Raw genomic sequence first — 7,033 nt, 5'->3', positions numbered from 1 at the left:
CCTATCAGCTGGTGCAACAGGGTCAGAAAGCAAATAGAAACAGAATTCTTTGTTATTAGTTCACTAAAGATCCCTTCCAGCCAAGGGCACACAGATAATGGTCTCTACCTGGAAGTCTCAACAAGAAAGTCACATAAGTTTTATCAGTGCCTTAGGCCATGCAGTCACAGATTTATAGACATGGAAGCTTGCTCAACCTAGCCTTCTATTTTTATAGTTAAAGCAACTTAGTCCAGTAGGGCTGAGTGGTGCTAAAAGGATTCATGGAAAGCTCAGAGTTTGAAAAAGCCAGGCCTCTTACTTATACCCCAGTATTTTTATCTCCCCACCATCCTTTCTTGAATGTGGTCTCCAACAGAAGTCAATTAAAACTGGAACCTTTCAGGTGTCTGGGAGCAGTTACGTACTGAGAGAACAGCAGTAACAATTTCTCAATGTTTAGTGAGCAACCAGGCACTGAGCTAAACTTCTGAATCTCAGCTAGCACTTAGAAAACCCTCTGAAATATGTGCCTTTGCATTAATGAGGATGTCAACCTTCAGCAAGGGCCGACAACCTATTAAAGTCCCATACAGAGTGGGGTATACTCTCAAGGCTCATTCCAGAGCCAGCATTCTTTGCTGAGTACTCATGAAATCGAGAGCACCACTTTAAACAAACAACAAAACATGTTTAGGATTTCCTGTAGCCTGCAAGGATAGTCCTAAAACCAATGGCATGAGTGAGAGTGACCTCACGAGGTCACTTTGCCTCAGCTCTGTGTCGCAGCAAGACACCTACTACACCATCCCCCAGCCAGTCCTTTCTTTTTCTCATGCCTGAGTAAGAGCAAGCATATTGTTTCTTGCCTAAGAAAATACTGGAAGAAATGTTCCTATGTTTGTTGAAAAGCCAGAGCATACTTGTCTGTTCAAAGAAATAGGATTCTAACTCTTGTAACCTTGTTTTTTGCCCTAAAAAATGATAGTGCACTCTCCCAAGTCAATGAACGAATATCTGCATCAATGCTCAGAAGTACAGAGTGTAGCCATCACGTGGCTACACACGTGTTCAGTCATACCATGGGAAGATGGGAAGGGCCATCCATTGTTTGGCTATCATAACCAGCACTGCAGTAAACTCAGTAGACTCATCTTTGCACTTCTGCTCCATTCTTTCATTCTTTAACAATTCCACAAGTGGTACTGCAAAATCTTTTTTTTTTTTTTTTTTTTTTTTTTTAATTAGAGAGAGAGAGCATCGGCAAGGGAGAGGGGCAGAGGGGGGAGAAAGAGAGAATCTTAAGCAGGCTCCTTGATCAGCATGGAGCCTGATGAAGGGCCTGATCCCATGACCCTGGGATCATGAACTGAGCTGAAATCGTGAGTCAGATGCTCACTGACTGAGCCACACAGATGCCCCACAAAATCTTTTTCCATTTTGAGAGACACCCCTTCCAAGAAGGCTGTGCCAGCTGCTATACTGCCTGGCAGTATAGAATGTGTTAGGAGATCCATTCACTTGACAACCTAGAAAATGTCATCTACACAAATGGCTGTCTGTTAAAACGGGGGCTACACAGTGTCCAAGCCGCCAGGATTTTTCAGCAAGGCCACTGCTGTAGTCTTTTAACTGGCCTCCCAAATTCAATTTTGCACATCCTGTGCATGCTTCCTCCTTGAGGCAGTCAAAATAATCTCTTTTAAACACAAATTTGGGGGGTGTCTGGGTGGCACAGTCGGTTGGGCGTCCGACTTTGGCTCAGGTCATGATCTCATGGTCCGTGAGTTCGAGCCCCGCGTCGGGCTCTGTGCTGACAACTCAGGGCCTGGAGCCTGCTTCAGATTCTGTGTCTCCCTCTCTCTCTGCCCCTCCCCCACTCATGTTCTGTCAAAAATAAACAAACATTAAAAAAAAAATTTTTAACACAAATTTGGTCATGTACCTCACTCAGCCTAAACCCCATGCTTCCACTGCTCCTATGAAAAGCCCCCACATCCTTAACATGACTCCTTCAACTTCCCTCTTCAGCCTTACCCATGTTTCAACCACACATGCCTACTTTCATCTCTTCCACAGCATTCTGTGCCACCCAGGACCTTTGCAGATGTTGTTCCATTTTCTAGAATCTTCTTCATCTCTTTCCCTGGTAACCGCTCCTCTACTTTTAGTCTGCAGCTAAGATGTCATCTCCTCAAGGAAGCTTTGCCATCCACACACACCCTCCAGACTAAGAAAGGTCCCGCATCATAAGCACACACACCATCTTGGGATTTTCCTTCCTAACATTAATTAAAATGCTAACAATTAATTTAATGTCTGTCACCCCAATAAATCTAAGCTTCATAAGGACATGCCAATACCTGGCACAGTGCCTAGGATATGGAAGATGCTTCTTGTCATGGAAGGAGAATAAAAAGAGGGACACTAGAAAAGAGGAAAGGAAGAGGAAGAAAGGGGGAGCCGGGAGAGAGGAAAGAGAGGGAGAGGAGTTGGGCTTTCCACTGATATCTTCCAAGGAGATGGAGAAAGGAGAAGAACTTAAAGTATCAAGCAACTACTGGCGGGGAACTATTTTATAATCTTGAACTTGCTCTAAGCTCAGCAAAGGATAAATATTCATCAGATGCCTATTATGTACCAAGCAACTGTTCTAGATACCAGAGATACAGGCAGGCATCAATTCAGGTGAGGTCCTTAGCCTCCTGGAACTAACATCCTGGTGGGATGGGAGAGGAGAGAACAAATAAACAATGAACAAGGATCTGAACAAGACAACATCAGACTGGAAAGAGCACTCACAAGTCCATAAGGGAGGTCAGTCATGAAGAGTCAGAGTGGACACTGCTTCTTCGAAGGGGGACAATACTTATCCAATGGGGATGGTATTTATCCAACGGGGATAGTACTGTTGCTGGGAGACAGCAACAAGAAGAACGAAGGGCAGGGTGAGGTAGAAGGCGATTTTTATTTATTTTTTATTTTCTGTTATTTTAGTAATTTCTTAAAGTTTATTTATTTAAACTCTTCTTTAAAATTTATTTATTGATTGGAGCCCAAGCAGGCTCCACGCTTCCAACACAGAGCCTGACAAGGGGCTCGAACTCATGAACCGTGAGATGATGACCTGAGTCGAAAATGAGACGCAGATGCCTGACTGAGACACCCCAGAATGTCATTTTTAAAAACAAAATGGAATCCACTTACTCTGAAGCTGTGGTAAATCCTTCCAAGTGGCAGAAACAAAGGGTCATAGGAGTGATAGCCTCAGTAGGTAGATTAATTTCCTAGGGCGGCCACAACAATACACCACAAATGGAGTGGCTTAAATCCACAGAAGATCGTTCTCTTATAGTTTGGGAGGCCAAACGTTTGAAATCAAGATGTTGGCAGGGCCATGCTCCCTGGGGCAGGTGCTACGAAAGGATCTGTTCCATGCCCGTCTCCCAGCTGCTGATAGGCTCAGGCGCCCCTTGGCTTGTCAGTGCATCACTCAGTCCCGACTCCAACGTCACAGGACCATCTTCACATTATCCTCCCGCTGTATAGGTCTGTCTCTGTGTCCAAGCTTCCCCACTGATAAGGACACTAGTCCTAAAGGATAAGAGCCCACCCTGATAATCACATTTTAGTTTAATTATCTCTGCAAAGACCATCTCTCCAAATAATGTCATGTTTTGAGATACTCAGAGTTAGGATTTCAACATATTTTCTTTTTTTTCATTTACACAAATAAATGAAATGTGTAAAAGACTTGGGGGGGGGGACACACAATTCAGCTCATAACAGTATTCATGAGTCAAATACAGCCTTGTGAAATATAGAAGCCGCTCAGATATTAATTTTAATATCAATAAAAATATGTATGATTCCAAGTGCAGAGTTCTACCAAATTCAAATATTTTAAAAGGTCAGAGAAGCACAAAATCCAACACAGTCTGAGTGGATCTGTGGGATCAGTAGACTGAGTTACGGAGACCCTGGTGTGGACTGTGCCCATCAGGGACATGACATGAGTCTAATCCACATTCCAGCTGGTATCTCTGATCACTGGGGAATTTTAGGAACCTGAATTTGTGAAACGATATATGTTTCCTAGGTAAGCATCTTTTAAATAAAGATTTAGAAGTAAAGGAAGGTCTGTAAGCAATAAACCCATATAATTTTTTTACATTGGAAAATCTTTGCTTACTTTCTTGCGTAAATTTTTTGTGAGAAATAAGTTCGAGGGAGTTAATCAATCACTCTTACAAATTCCTGTTTGAAACAGACACTTGATTAACATAAGCTTGCAACTGCTCTGATCTATTTTTAAAACAGTATCGAAACACTTAAGAGATCTTAAAACCATATTTAGGTAAGTTTAATTTATTAGAGTTATAGGAACTGGGTGACTAATTGGAAAGTTTTGAAAATGCATACAATACAATGAAGTTTTTAAAAAGGAAGCTAAATATAGTTAGCTCAGAAATTAAGTTTAAAATGTTTTAAAAGGCTTAATTAACTAAGTTTAATAAATGAGCTTAAATAATAAACAAAATCTCCTTTAATGAGATTGCTAAAATATGAGACTTATAAATAGGATCATGAGATTTAGAAACTGGAATTAAAAAGTGTGAGGGAAGATTATAGTTTTAATAAATTGAATGTTAAAAAAAAAAAACCTACTGAATAGTTTTTTTGTCCTCCCGGATGTCACAAAACTCACTTCCATTCAAAGAAACAACTCCCCACCGAGTCAAAGATCAGTATGGAAATAATAAAAAAAACAACCTTTTCTTTGTGCTGTGTCAGAATTTCCTCATTAAGAAAGGATGGCTGCTTGGTGCATCTGTGTGTATGCGCACTATGTCTGTGTCTGTGTTTGTGTCTGTGTTCTCCTTTTTCATTTGAGACATTTCATATATAGTTTGCTCAGGTCAATCTAACAGTGGATCCTTGCTAGATCCTCTGCAAAGCTAGACAATCTGTAGTCATGGCCCCCTGGCTTGCGAATTGTGATGGGGCATTCAGATCACTGCCCCCGGCAGCACTGCCTTTCTCCTAGACCTACAGTCTTCCCAGGCTGGTGACGACCCACCTTTGACCGAATTTTCCACCCACTGGCAGGAGGCCCAGGCTGGTTAACTGGCCTGGCTCAGATCACACTGTCTGCTGGTGGCTAAGTCTGCAAGAAAGCTCATTTTCTCCCTGGCTCTCTGGAGTGAGTGGCTGTGTCGGCAGCATTCTGGGTCTAAATGACACAGAAGTGCCCCTGCTCTAGCCAAAGGGCCAAATGAGCAAAAATTCCAAGCTGTAACTTATTTGCCCTCAGGAAAGGTTAGTCCACAGCCTAAGTCTTATACACAGGCCCTGCAATGTCTGAGCAACTGTCAGGGGAGAGGTAAAAACTGGTTGACTTTAAGCCTTGAAAAGGGGATTAATCCTAACAAATGGGGTGGGGTGGGGGCCTCGGATAACGACTGGGAGGCATTAATGGTGTGTCTCTGAACACCGAGGCACAGTCTTTATGGCCCTGGTAGGAAAGGAATAAACCACGGGCCCCGTAATAGCTCCCTCCAAAGGGTTATGATAATCCTAACTGTTGTCTGAGCTGGGAGCACAACAGTGAAAATGGATGAAAAGTATATGTTTATGTCCTTCCTATTAAATCCAGAGCTATAAACACCAGGCACTAAAGTTGATAGCAGCACTGACAAATGCTTCCTTTGGAAGAGCACCGAGAAGGTTAAAACAACAAAGAAAAAGGCAGCAACTCTTGGTCCTGGAGTTTTTCATCCAGCTTTCTCCTGGCCTCTGCTTGTCCCTACCCACCCCCACCCCCCCCCCCCCCCCGCCCCCTGCACTTAACTTCAAAAATAGACTTTGTGGGTGCAAAGAGAATGTGTGAAAGCAGATCTTTCTCTTTCTAGACTGGGAGTTTTGCCTTAAGGTGACCTCAGAGCCATCCCTGCAGCCTGCCACTCCCCACAAAGTGTCACATGCATGTACTCGATTAATAGTTCCTATCTTCTGGCTAAATGGGAAACTCTGGTTTGCCTCTGAGAGTCTCAGAGAGCTCATAGCGTGACTCTATGATCTAGAATTTCTCTAAAAGTCACAGAGAGAATATCCAGGATGGGGACTAGGGTGAGGCAGGTGAGACATGCACCTGGGGTACAAAATATAAGGGGGTGCCAAAAAAACAGTAATAAGGGTAAATAACATTTTAGTGCAATCCTTTTTAAAAATTAAAAGCATCAGGGGCACCTGGGTGGCTTAAGTTAAGCATCCATCTCTTCTTTTGGGCTCAGGTCATGATCTCATAGTTCATGAGTTCAAGCCCTGGATCAGGCTCCACAGTGACAGCACGAAGCCTGCTTGGGATTCTCTCTCTCCCTCTCTCTGCCCTTCTCCTGCTTGCTCTGTCTCTCTCTCTCTCTCTCAAAATAACTGAATAAACTTAAAAAAATTAAATAAAAATTAAAAGCAGCAAACTACAGCCCTTGCGCTGGTCACCTGTTTTTGTAAATAAAGTTTTATTGGAAGTCCAGGGCCAGGATTAGCATAAGGTAAGTGAGGCAGGGTAGTACAATTGTAGGGTCACATCATGTTTTTATTTAATATTTTGGGAGGCGCCTAGGTGGCTCAGTTGGTTGAGTGTCCGACTTGGGCTCAGGTCATGATCTCTTGGTTTGTGGCTTCAACCCCCGCATTGGGCTCTGTGCTGATGACTCAGAGCCCGGAGCCTGCTTCAGATTCTGTGTTTCCCTCTCTCTCTGCCCCTCTCCCACTCACTCTCTGTTCTCTCAAAAATGAATCAATGTCAAAAGAAATTTTTTTTAATTGGTACTTGTTCATCATGGATTTTGAGGTTTAAAAACACTACATGAAAGGACTATTTACCTTGATTACTGAGCTTTTTGGCATCCCTCACACTACTCACCCTGGTCCCAGCCCTTCAGAGCACATACCTCAACATGTCCACAATTTTCCCATAACTTGACATTACTGAACTCTTAGTATTTGCACACATGGCTGCAAGGACTATTAATACATGTATTCTCTCACTGAA

Source organism: Prionailurus bengalensis, chromosome A2 (genome assembly GCF_016509475.1).
Source record: "Prionailurus bengalensis isolate Pbe53 chromosome A2, Fcat_Pben_1.1_paternal_pri, whole genome shotgun sequence".
Lineage (NCBI taxonomy): Eukaryota > Metazoa > Chordata > Mammalia > Carnivora > Felidae > Prionailurus > Prionailurus bengalensis.
Note: the sequence above shows the minus strand (reverse complement) of the source record.